Source organism: Mixophyes fleayi, chromosome 5, assembly GCF_038048845.1.
Source record: "Mixophyes fleayi isolate aMixFle1 chromosome 5, aMixFle1.hap1, whole genome shotgun sequence".
In the NCBI taxonomy this organism is placed as follows: Eukaryota; Metazoa; Chordata; class Amphibia; order Anura; family Limnodynastidae; genus Mixophyes; species Mixophyes fleayi.
Window position 1 is genome coordinate 33,119,714 of NC_134406.1, and position 13,755 is coordinate 33,133,468.

Genomic DNA, 13,755 nt, shown 5'->3' on the forward strand with positions numbered 1-13,755 from the left:
TTAAAAGTTGCATATGTCATACTTGCCCATTTTCTATTGTTGCCCTCCGGGAGATCCCAGATGGGGTGTGTGGTGGGAGGGCATAAGGGGGCGGGGCAAAGTGGGTCCTTTTGGCTCCACCTCAGCAACAAAACTTGACATTTTGTGTCTGGGGCGGGGCCAAAATATTGTGCTTTACCTTGAATTGCGCCATTTAGGTTCCCTAACAGGTTATGGGAGAATTTCCTCCTCTTCCGGGAGTCCAGGAGACCTACCTGGAATTCAGGAGTCTCCCGGAATGTCCAGGAGTAAGCAAGTATGGCATATGTAGCTTTTCAAGTTGTGGAGCTGTGGAGAGTGAGGCCAGAGAGGAGATAAGGGATAAATGGACATATGCAAAAAAGTTAGACATGAAACTAATTTAGCTGCTAAGGGACTGCAACAGCCTGAGGGACTGCGACATTCAGGCGCGGGCTGCCAAAGTTCAGCCCGGGGGGCGCAATGTGTGTTACTTTGTTATTTGTGGTGGCTTTCATTAGATCTCTGAACAAACACTTCTCCATGTTTTTATTTAAGAACAATAAAATAGTTTTCTCATGCGGGGCAGGGACTCGATAACAGTGCTGGAATAACACAACACATAATGTATTATGCATGAGAAGATCCAAAATACGGAGATAGAAACAGATTTTGGTAACTTGTTAAGAAATCTGTTCATGTTTGGGTGTGTGAAGTAAAATTGTAAATACAGCTCAGTATATTTAGGGAAACATGCGCAGCTCTTAAGAACGGAGATTAAAAAGAAATGTAACCTTTTCATGTTACATCTATTTTGCTTTTCATGTTACATCTATTTTGCTTTTCATGAATATATTATTTATAGAAAACTGTTCATCCCATCCCATGTTGCACTTGCTGCTGCTAACCACCCTAATTGCTAGTACTTTGGTACAATTACAGATATTATAGTCTGCCAATAATCATCTTTCACAAATAAGCAGACTGGTGAAGAGTTATGGCTCATACATCTGTGTGCCTACCTGGAAGCCTATACTTAAATATTTCAGGTGTAGCTGGCATATTGCTTGTCTATATGAGAAAAAGCAGGATTTATAAACAATATAAACAAACATTATCTATTCATCACTACCTGAGATACAAAAAGGTGTAAGTCCCTTAAAATTTTCCTAAAAAGCCACAAATACTAATCCACCCCCCCCATCCCCCGACCTTCGGTTAGCTATTTTCTGGCTTTCTCTAGAGAAACAGCTCAACAGCAGAAGGTATTCTTGCTGTCACTGTGTGACGGAACACATACAAAGGAGGACCGCAGCATTTGTATTTTTGGGTAAAGACTTCAGTTGCCCAGTGCCTTAACATGTGGCCTGTTCACCTTACCTGAGCTATAGTATGTCTCCTTGTCAATGGTTGTAGAGAGAACACAGGTGGCCTGGAGTGCACCTACGTTTGAACAGACAATGGAAACAACATGTTGAGTCCTACCATTTTACTATGTATGTCTCACGGGCAGGGCCGGATTAACCATAGGGCTAACTGGGCTACAGCCCAGGGGCCTATGGCATCCAGGGGGTTCCTTGAAAGTGCACAGCAGCAGTATTGATCGGTCGGGGGTGGGGGCGCTCCCAGCGCGATCAGTGCTGCTGAGCACTTTCACTGTGGTCCTTCTCCGGCACGCTGTAGTCTCCTTACTGAGGAGATCTCGTGAGTCTCACTCTCACGAGATCTCCTCAGTAAAGAGCGTACAGCGAGCCGGAGAAGGAGGTAAGTGCCAGGGGGGGGGGCGCGGTCAGCTCGGATCACGGGAGGAGCGCTCACGGGGGAATGGAGGCCCCCTTAGCCCAGGGGGAGCAGGACTAAGAAGAAACCTGGATGGTTTGATAATCTCTTTGCTCATCTAGGGTACTCAGATTAGCACAAGCAGTATAGGAGTCTTAGGACTGGAGTCTGTGTCTGAGTACTGAACTGGAATCCGGTGTAATGACCAACTGGAACTGTTCGTAGGAACTCAATCCCGGCACCTGTGGGCAGGCACATGGGACTGGAACCCATTAATAAGAACTCAGATGGACAACACACGTAAACTAAAAACAGAACGAACTGGAACTGGAGACAGGGACTTGGAAATCAGAACAGTGAGACAGAATGGCGAACTCAGGACTGCATGGCAACCACAAACCTGGAACCCACAGACAAATAAACTGAACTGGAAATAAGCTCTAGAAACTCAGAAGCAGAAAAGATAAAAAATATTTCAAAATAAGCAACTTGCCTCTCTGGAACTAACTAAACACCCACACAGAAACACCTCTCTCCTGGGAAGGACCCATACACATACAAAATATAGAGCTAATTGGTCAACATTTGCAGGGTCTATCAGCAGTGTCTATCAGGAGGCATCTAACCTCCTCCCCAGGACTGAGAGATAGAGGAAACTGCCTAGCAATTTTTTAAAACACTTCTTCAGGTTCAACTCCTGATTAGTCAGCAGCTTCCTAGCTCTCTGGAAAACCTGAAATGGGCCACATGAATGTGAGTGATGATGGTGAGGAATGGAGCCTGCTCTGTCTCTCTATTCATACCCCAGGGACCCTTACCATCCTTTCTTACTGCTAAAGACAATCTCTAGGATGTTTTTCCCAAACACAAACAACCTCCCTGGGGCTTTAGAACATATAAGACAGATAGATAGCCTGCGACTCACAGGATTGCCATCTGCCACTTTCCCAGTGCTTCTATTACTATATATATATATATATATATATATATATATATATATATATATATATTTATATATATATTGCTAAGCAAAGGAATGCCTCCAACCCTGCCAGGTCACCACACAAAAAGGTGATGAATGGTAAGACGGCTGTGCAATGACACCAAACACGTGCAATCTCTGAATTTAAGCACAGATACTTGTGTATTCTTGTGTGTTGCACATTTTAATCTAGACAACCCACAGATTCCTTATGGATTTATACCTAGATAAGGGTTCCCTTTAGGCAAAACAATAAATAGTGATTTGATTATTTCCTACAGTTAGTCTAGTCTAAGGTGGAGATTGTGACAAGCTGACCTCTGGTCATGGTAGCTCTGCTTTGTAGCAGAAAGCTGTGGAGTTCTATGGTATTCTTAGTGTGAGTGAAGAAATCCTAGACCTGGACTTTCTACTACCACAACTCTGTTTTTCAATTATCTTACTTATTATGGATCTGATGCTTCATAGTCTTCAGCTACTACCAAGAACCGGCTCAGTGGAGAAGCTTGCACCTCTTCTATTCTCCCATTCTGCTATTCTAAATAAAGCAATAATAATGTGTTTGGTGCCCTGACTATTCTATTGTTCCACCATATGCCACCACCATCTAGAAAGCATCCTGAGAACTGTTCAGTAGTCGGCTCTAACCCCTCGCATGGTGCGCATGTCACTCAGGTCATCCGTATTACGCATCTCTCCATAACATTTTTTTTCTCTCTATATTTCCAAAACTAGTTACAATCTTTCGTAAATGATTTTTTTTTAAATTGACACAAAAATAAATCAAGTTATTATAGAGCATAGATTAATAAAGAGAATAAAATAATGAGGGGGCTTTATTAGTCATAAAACGTAGTTATGAGAACGTATGTCCATTTGTTCACCAAGCACATAACAAAAAGCATGCCCACATTCAGCTTTTGGGATCTGCCTTTGTCAAATGTGAAGGCCCCTAATTTTGTGAGATTGTGGGATCACATGAAGTGAAAGTTTAAAGAAGTCAGTTCAATTTCAGCCTACTTTTATTTTAAGTAGTGTAGTTTGTGTGTGTAGTGTAGTTTGTTTGTGAGTGTGATGTCCGTGAACCAGGATAGCCGGCCACAACACTCATTATACACATGTTTGCATCACAGACCACCTGCACATTCCCAGAATGTTTGTGGTGGCCTCTGGTATAAGAGTGTCCTCTATAGACATTAGGGGGGAAATTCAATTAGCCGCAAAGTGTTTTCAGAACTTCCGCCAGACACTTCGCTCCAGAGATTTGACAGAAATCTCTGCTCATTTTTCCTCACACTCCATAGAGGTGCAAGGAAAAAAATTAGCAGAGATTTCTGCCGCAAATTGCCGGCAATGTGCGCAGCGCGATGTCTGCGTGCCACATTGCCAGAAATTGAATTCTCCCTAGGTAGTCCTTCAATCCTATAGAATGCTGCCTTTAACTCGTGTCACTGTGCTTCTTGGCTGAAGAAGCAGATATATGTATGTGACTGTCACGAACAGCACTCACTTGAGCCTGCGTGACGCGTGTGTGACACGGGGGTTAACCAAAAACCAACCACTTGGTCTGTCTAAAATGATTAAATCCTTCCCTATCTATGCCACACACTAGCTTTGCGGTATAACTATGCCACCACCAATGTTTTTTATGACAAGAGCTGACACTCTTATTTAGGAAGCCTTCGGTTCTCCCTAGCATTAATCTAACACAATTTACTTTAATCAGAGTTCACATAAACCACATTTCAATTATGTAGCGTCTTGACCAAATAGTCACGTGAATTCGTAAGAACACAGAGACTTGCACTTATTAAGTGTAATTTAATATGGAAAATACATCCACAATGCTTAAGATAAAACAGATAATAAAAGGCATACACATATAATGCAATTGTTTCTTATAAAATAAAAAGGATAAAACACAGAATTGATACCTCACTTAGAATCAAGTTTCTGGTGCTGGGAGAAGCAGAAAAAATGGGATCCTCTTCAATATCAAATTGATTCCCTGAAGAGTGAACACGAATTTACATTTTCACTACAGTTTTAAAACCAAGCTGCAGGACCCCCCAGCCCCCTTTCCTGCGAGGCCAGAACCAACCAGATGGTAGAATGCAAATTAGGGTTTTATGATTCTGCTCTAGGGACAGGTTTTTGGCACTCTATCCTAACTTTTCACCCGTATGACGTACAAACATGATTTTACCTCCACACAACAGGTTATAAGTTTCCCTTCATGGCCAAACACGCACGTACACTATAGCAACATGGGGCCACACATGCACAAAATTAGCCCCACAGCCACACTGTTAGCCCCACTGTCTGGTTGTTAGCCCCACTGTTTTTCCTCCACTGTTTGTTAGCCCCACTGTTTATTTGTTAGCACCACTGTTTGTTAGCCCCACTGTTTGTTTGTTAGCCCCACTGTTTGTTTGTTAGCCCCACTGTTTTTCCTCCACTGTTTGTTTGTTAGCCCCACTGTTTTTCCTCCACTGCTTGTTTGTTAGCCCCACTGTTTGTTTGTTTGTTAGCCCCACTGTTTGTTTGTTAGCCCCACTGTTTGTTTGTTTGTTAGCCCCACTGTTTGTTTGTTAGCCCCACTGTTTGCTTGTTAGCCCCACTGTTTGTTTGTTTGTTAGCCCCACTGTTTGTTTGTTAGCCCCACTGTTTGTTTGTTAGCCCCACTGTTTTTCCTCCACTGCTTGTTTGTTAGCCCCACTGTTTGTTTGTTAGCCCCACTGTTTTTCCTCCACTGTTTGTTTGTTAGCCCCACTGTTTGTTTGTTAGCCCCACTGTTTTTCCTCCACTGCTTGTTTGTTAGCCCCACTGTTTGTTTGTTTGTTAGCCCCACTGTTTGTTTGTTTGTTAGCCCCACTGTTTGTTTGCTAGCCCCACTGTTTGTTTGTTTGTTAGCCCCACTGTTTGTTTGTTAGCCCCACTGTTTTTCCTCCACTGCTTGTTTGTTAGCCCCACTGTTTGTTTGTTTGTTAGCCCCACTGTTTGTTTGTTAGCCCCACTGTTTGTTTGTTTGTTAGCCCCACTGTTTGTTTGTTAGCCCCACTGTTTGTTTGTTAGCCCCACTGTTTTTCCTCCACTGTTTGTTTGTTTGTCCCAGTTTGCCAGCCCCACTGTTTGCCACACTATTACTTACTTACACACACAGACACTTACCTTTTTACATCCAGCAGCAGCAGCACCCTGCGCGCTGGTCAGCCAACGGAGAATCAATGACTGCCGACTATGCAGTAATCACATGGGACGGCGCCTGTGGCGTGGTGCCGTCCCATGTGATTACTCACATAGTCGCCAGTCACTGACTCTCCGTCTGCCGAGCAGCGCGCAGGGTGCTGCTGCTCGGCGGACATGCGGACCGGCCCTTCTGGCCATCGGCCCTTCTGGCATTTGCCAGAAGTGCCAGATGGCCAGTCCGGCCCTGCTCTGGTATGTATGATATTGGAGAAAATTATATGATATTTTCCTGCGACCCTATTCAGCTTGAATCTGTCCTTAACATACAACCCTGTCTCTGCAGTCGGCATGTCTGGGGCCTCCCAAACATGTGTTAGATTTCATTGTCTTGCAAGAGATATCCTCAAAGGCTTTAGAATTCGCATCCTGCCATAAATGGTACAAGGTGCTACCCTTATCTACCAGCCCCCTCTGGGTAGTCTAACATAAACAAAACCCATTGATCTAACAGCTTCTAAGAGAGCCATGTCACACTATTTCTAGGAATTAATTCACAAAAATATATTTGCAGATTTATGCCTAAAAATTAGCTTGCACATGACAGTATCAAAACAAAACTCACTAAAACATATATCAAAACAAAACTCACTAAAACATATATCAAAACAAAACTCACTAAAACATATATCAAAACAAAACTACTGAGTTTTAGGTATCTTATTCTTGGCCAAGAATTTTCTATATATGTGTGTATCATTTGATTCAGATTCAAGTGATATTAATTTGTCATCATCTCTTGTATTTACTTATGTGCACTAGCTAGAAAGCAATAAAATATATTAACGGTTATTCTGCACATTTCTTATGTTTTTGTTTTGCACGACAGTGACAATATTTTTAGCGTTGTCTATGTTATGCCTATCACTCCGTAGCACACAGGCTGGAAGGAGCCCGTGGCCATAAAGTTGACAACACGCATTAACTCATGCAGCCCAGACACTCTATTGCAGTATGTTGATTGCCCCAAATCATCTCTCATCTGCTCATAAATATTTAGGAGGTTTGTGAGGTTCAGCCAAAGCATTAGAATTACCTCCTGATCTGAGAGGGCGTCCAAGGCCAAACTTGCTCTAAAAGTGTGGACTCTGCAGGGCCTCCGCTGACTCTGGTGCTGGTGTTTCTCCTCCCTCCTAATGCAAAATCCACACAGTATGCAATGTGGAAGGCACAATATTGCCACAAAATGCCATTTGCCACACCCACAGTACTATACAGGTTTTCGACCCATTTTATACGCATAATTCATAATCATAGGCCAGTTGCCTGTGATTAGAGCAATCTCACCACTCACAACCACATTTTTATTCAAAGGTTTTTGAGTGGTTAGTCTGACTATGTGCAAACTGCCAAGAAATACAATGAAAACTGGTGGCTTGAACAAGCTACACTCTAGGAAATTTGCCCCTAATTGTTATGTTTGTACGTGGGTGTAATAAGAGGCACATGTGTATGTCTATATCAGAAACACACTTATCCACCCCAATTCCTCCAATGGGAAGGACCAGTGACAGAGATAATGAAAGATAACTTTCTACAAAAATCAGGGGCCTGATTCATTAAGGATCTTAACTTGAGAAACTTCTTATTTAAGTCTCCTGGACAAAACCATGTTACAATGCAAGGGGTGCGAATTAGTATTCTGTTTTGCACATAAGTTAAATACTGACTGTTTTTTCGTGTAACACACAAATACTTGATAGCTTATTTGTACACTGAAATTTAAAGTTGATATTTGTGTGCTACATGAAAAAACAGGCAGTATTTAACTTGTGTGCAAAACAGAATACTAATTTGCACCCCTTGCATTGTAACATGGTTTTGTCCAGGAGACTGAAATAAGAAGTTTCTTAAGTTAAGATCCTTAATGAATCATGCCCAAGGTTATTACAGTGATAAGATCATAAAACAAAATAAGGAAAGAAAATTAGAATGAACCACATTGAGATCTCATTTGAGTAATTTTGACATTATTAAAATCTGAAAATTCATGTTTATAAAACAAGGTATACCGTGTTATACACAGGGCACTGTAAACCTGCACCATATTATGGATCTCTGAGCTGTTTATTTCATTTTTCACTAAACCCATAATGAGACTTTGGATAAAGCCACTTCCTGCTGTAGATAAAAATAAAAGATATCACATCCTACATTAAGTTTAAGAACATAATGATTGCTATCCACTTTGGCAACATGTGGTATTGTTTTTGTTTAGTGTTCGTGTTCCTGAATGGAACAAGCTGAGCTTACACATGAAGTTTAAACATATCTTGTGGCAAAGACTGAACACACAGTAATGCAGTGTTGCTTTAGGGTTACATGAAAGAGCTGAATATTCGTTCTCAATATTGTGTGCCTTTTTCCAAATGGTTTGGAATGTAAGCTAAGCCATCCACATTTCTGTAAAGAATGTTTAGTAATAGGATTCTTTCCCACCTTGCTGGAAGGAGGATACCATAATCACATTATATTTATTTATCTTCCATGTTTGCATTCCAGACCCATGCTCCTCATTAACATTTACTGGATCAAAGTGAGTTAGAATTCCTATACAGCATCGGTTTCCCAGAAATAGCCTATTTTTACAGTATGTCAATGGGCTAACGTTACTCTTCATGTTTGTGATGGGAAAAGCGTTTGAGATTCAGTTATAACGCTGTTCACCTTCATGACAAAACTAAAAGCACAATTCCTACGGACAGCAATTACCACCACCCCAGTCAACAACTATTTGGGATCAATCAGAGCCATAACTAGAAATGTTAGCCCCAGGTCAAAATGAAAATGTGACGCCCCTCAAAACCTCAATTTTCACCAAATTAATGTAAAATATTAATTCCCTGCGCTCCCCCGTCTTAATAATTGCACACTGGGCCAGTGGCTCTCCCCTACAGCCCTAGTTACGATCCTGGGATCAATCAGATGTTTGTATGGACTGGAGGAAAATGTGGTCAGACAATGATTGAGGCCTGAGTACAAGGACTCCAAATGATCTGACCTTTCAGCTTCAGCACAGAGGGTCATGTGTATGTCCATCTCAGCTTGTAAACATGCAGTAACAACCGTGTAATGTAAAACATGTATAGTGAACTAATGCAACTTAAGAATAAGTGAAAATACCCTGTTTTATGTTATTTCTATGCCGTTAAATGGAAATTAAACCACTAAAGCTCCAGGACTTTGCCCGGGCTGCTCCTCATCTGTGGAACGATCTTCCACGTTCCATCAGGTTAGCATCTACTCTCAAAGGCTTCAAGCGTGCCCTTAAGACTCATTTCTTTATTAAAGTCTATCAGTCCTCCTAACTTCCTTGTTCTGGCTCTCTCCCCCAGTTAGTACCATCCTATTTGTGTCTCCCCTTTCCTTTAGGATGTAAGCTCTCAGGAGCAGGGCCCTCTTTACTTGTGTGCTCCTTCTACTATTCCATCACCCTCTGTACCTCTTGGCCGGCTTCCCTAGCCCTGTTTTCTTAAGCTTTGGCCTACTTATTGCTGATTTCTACCATAATTTTCACTCATTGTCCCAGTAATAATTTGATTTGCATTACCATGTTACCTGTGTCTGTGTGTATATTTTTATTCTTATTCTGTTCTTTCTGTATCATGTTGTGTCATATATGGCACTGTGGACCCTTTGTGGCACCTTATAAATTAAAGATAATAATAATAATAATAATAATAATAATAATAATATAGATTTTTTTTTTCTTTATTTAATACCCACTGCAAAAAGGAAACTTCTCCTGTCATCCCTCCTCTATGGTGCTGGGTTTCATAGAGAAGATCTGCTGGAGAAATGGTTTTCTCATTGTAACACTTCCCATCTGATTTGCTGAAATGGTTGCCAGCATGAAGTGTCAGCCTTTCTTACAGTTCCTACAGCAGAGGGATAAGGAGAGGTAATGTGCTATGAAGCATCATCATCATCATCAACATTTATTTATATAGCACCAGCAAATTCTGTAGCGCTTTGCAATTAAGAACAAACATAGTAATAAAACAATACTGGGTAATACTGACAAAGGCCCTGCTCGCAAGTTTACAATCTATGGGACAATGGGAGTTTGTTACATGAGGGTACATCATATTGTATTAGTCCAACTAGAATGCAAAGGTTACTAAGTATTTAGTGGGCTGTATGCTCATTCACACAACTAAGTTGGTCAGAGGGTTGTTGTCTTGTGTTAGCCAGTGGCGGATCCAGGGGGGGGGGGGGGGGGGGGGGGCGATCGGGGCGATGGCCCCCCCCTAGCAGACACTTGCTGCCGACGGCTGCACAGTATGTGCAGGTCCGTCCAGCCGTGACAGGCAGGGACTGTGCTGCCCGGCTGCTCTGACTATGTTTAAAACAGAATCAGAGCAGCCGGGCAGCACACTGTCCCTGCCTGTCACGGCTGGACGGACCTGCACATAAGATAAGATGTTAGAAAGCGGCGGGGCTAAATCGCCCCCCCCCCCCCCCTAAATCGCCCCGGGTACAGTCGTTTTCTAGATCCGCGGTGGGTTTTCAGAGAATGCTTGAAGGTTTGAAGACTAGAGGAAAGTCTTATTGTGCAAGGGAGGGAATTCCAGAAAGTGGGTATAGCCTGAAAAGTCCTGTAACCGGGAATGGGAGGATGTGATGAGAGTAGTAGAGAGACTCAGATCTTGTGCAGAATGGAAGTGTCAAATTGGGAGATATTTTGAAACAAGTGAGGAGATGTATATTGGTGATGGCCTTGTGTGTTAGTAGAATAATTTTATATTAGATTTGTTGAAAAATAGGCAACCAATGTACAGCCTGACAGAGTGGCTCAGCAGAGGAAGAACTATTTGCCAGGAAAATCAATCTAGCTGCTGCATGTAAAATAGATTGTAGGGTTGAAAGTCTAATCTGGGGAAGACCAGTAAGGAGGGAATAACAATAGTAGATGCAGGAGATGATGAGTGCATGAATTAATGTGTTTGCAGTGTCTTGTGTGAGATATGTGCGTATTCTGGAAATGTTTTTTAGATGTATGCAAAAAGATATATAGAGTTGATGTGGGGAACAAAGGATAGTTTTGAGTCAAGAATTACATCTAGTCAGCGAGTCTTGATTATACTCCGGCAAGTCTCTATAAGTAGAATTATGCAGCACTGTGGTCACACTCCTTACTAACACATCTACTTTATAACCCCAAAGGGGAAGAGCTGTATGCTGTATAAGCACCGGACATATGATTGGTTAGCCAATCATCAGGACATTGTTGATAGTATTTGTATTGTAATGTAGTAAAAAAATTGTGCATAGTGGTGACCAGTGGGCTGTGCATAATATAGCGTTTACCAGAATTTACTCTGCATTGTATGATGGACACCAGAGTAGAATTTGTATTGTATAATGACCACCAGATTGGGCACTATATTTTATATTGCTTACAAAAAAACTATTGTAACATGCATTCTAGATTGTCTGTATTGTACAGGTTGCTAGCATCATCTGTGAAATTTGTAGATGTCTCCGGAATAAACTCTGCATCTTACAGAAATCTTAAGAATCTTTTTGTATTGTCTACAGATCATCATCATCATCATCATCATCTTGTATTTATATAGCACCACTAATTCCGCAGCGCTGTACAGAGAACTCACTCACATCAGTCCCTGCCCCATTGGAGCTTACAATCTAAATTCCCTAACATACACAAACACACAGACAGAAAGACAGAGAGAGAGACTAGGGTCAATTTGATAGCAGCCAATTAACCTACCAGTATGTTTTTGGAATGTGGGAGGAAACTGGAGCACCCGGAGGAAACCCACGCAAATTTCAGGGAGAACATACAAACTCCACACAGATAAGGCCATGTTCCCTGTAGTGTACATTGATTTTTTGAAAAAAAAAATCATATTTCTATCTCAAGAATGCTCTATGTATTATATATTTGCCACTAGAATCCTCTCTGTATTGTATATGTGTCACTCCAATGCCCTCGTTAATGTATAATTATTATTAGAATGCCCTCTATATGATCTAGTGCAGTAGTATTTAACCTTTTTTCAGCGGTATCGCCAAGTATCAGTGTGACATTGTTTTGGGACCCCAGATAAGACTGTTTGCAATAGGTTGTTTTGTATATCTGACAATCAGGGAACCCTAAAAACAGATTCTGGAAACCAACATGGAATCGCATCACAAAGGTTGGGCATCGACATGTAGGTCATTAGAATTGGTTCTGCATTGAATACTGGTCAGATAAGCTGTATTGTATTCAATGATTTGCTGTAGTAAAGGTTGAAAAATTTGTTTGGCTAGGTAAAACCACATCTACATCAAGCAAGCAAAGCCCAACACAAAGTTTCTCTTGATTTCCCAAGCTGCTTCTCTGGAGCATGCCTACATCTTTCACTGCATGCGTGTTACAGTGTTTCTTCCATACTTATGTGTGCATGTGCTTACAGTGACTTGACTAACTCCAAGAAGCTTTATCCTGAGCTGTCTTTAATGCTGCTGGACCACAGCAAATGGAGGTCAGCAGCTAAGTATAAAATAAAACAAGATATACCAACTTGAATCTAAGGGGTATATTCACTAAACTGCGGGTTTGAAAAAGTCAGATGTTGCCTATAGCAACCAATCAGATTCTAGCTGTCATTTGTAGAATGTACTAAATAAATGACAGCTAGAATCTGATTGGTTGCTATAGGCAACATCTTCACCTTTTTCAAATCCGCAGTTTAGTAAATATACTCCTAAGACTGGAACAGCACAATTATTTCAAGAAGTGGGCTGCATTTCTATTATATGTGTTTGCGAGCCGCTATCATACATGCATCATACATACATCATACATAATCAATGGTCCTTTCTGGAAAGCTGGAGCGCGTCCAGTTGGACAACCCTGCCATACATTTTTTTGTAAGGTTCTAGTGCTAATTATAGAACATGTGTTTCATTTTAAAATACTTATGTTATAACCCACAGCAAGAAATCAGATATTAACTTTCATTTATCTGACTAGTCTAGACGGTATAAAAGCTGACATAGTGTTTGTTGTTGTGGGTCACAGCCCATAATTGCTCTTTGCACGATGTTATTAAATAGCCAACAATGTGTTTTAAGGAAATTCAGTGAAGAACCATTTAACAATATACATGTCTGGTTTGTTTTGTTTCCCAGTGCTCTTAAAGTGGACTCGTCACCTACACAAAAGTACAAGCAGTCATCTTTTAATCTGAATCGGTATTCGGCCTATCAATTTAATAGAAACTGGTGACGTCACTGATGGATAGAATACCTGGTGACCAGTGGCCGACTGGCCAGGGTGTCAGCTTGCCCGATGGCAAATGGTCCCCTGAGGAAGTGGGTTCCCTTAAACATTAGACAATATGTTAAAAATGTTAATGACCTTTTAGCAGCTTGAAAATATAACAGAAGTTATAATATTATTACTGTAGGAAATTTAGGTTGTATTACTATTTTAATAAAATCATTTTTCGAGGATAGTTTATATTTAAGAATATAATAAATAACTCGTCTCTGAAAAAAATAATTCTGATTCGGGTTTTGTGAGGCAGACGCATACGTTATATAGGCTCGGATCATTACAATTGTGACTGCTCAATGAAGCTTAGCCGGGAATGCCAGCCTAGGATCATGACGTACAGCCGGAGTTAACTTTGTATACAGCTATTGCATACATTGCAAAGACAGCAAATATTTTTATTCAGTATGTGCTTAAAGGTGTTACCTGTGAGTGACTACATTCAGTTATGCCAGGTATTGAT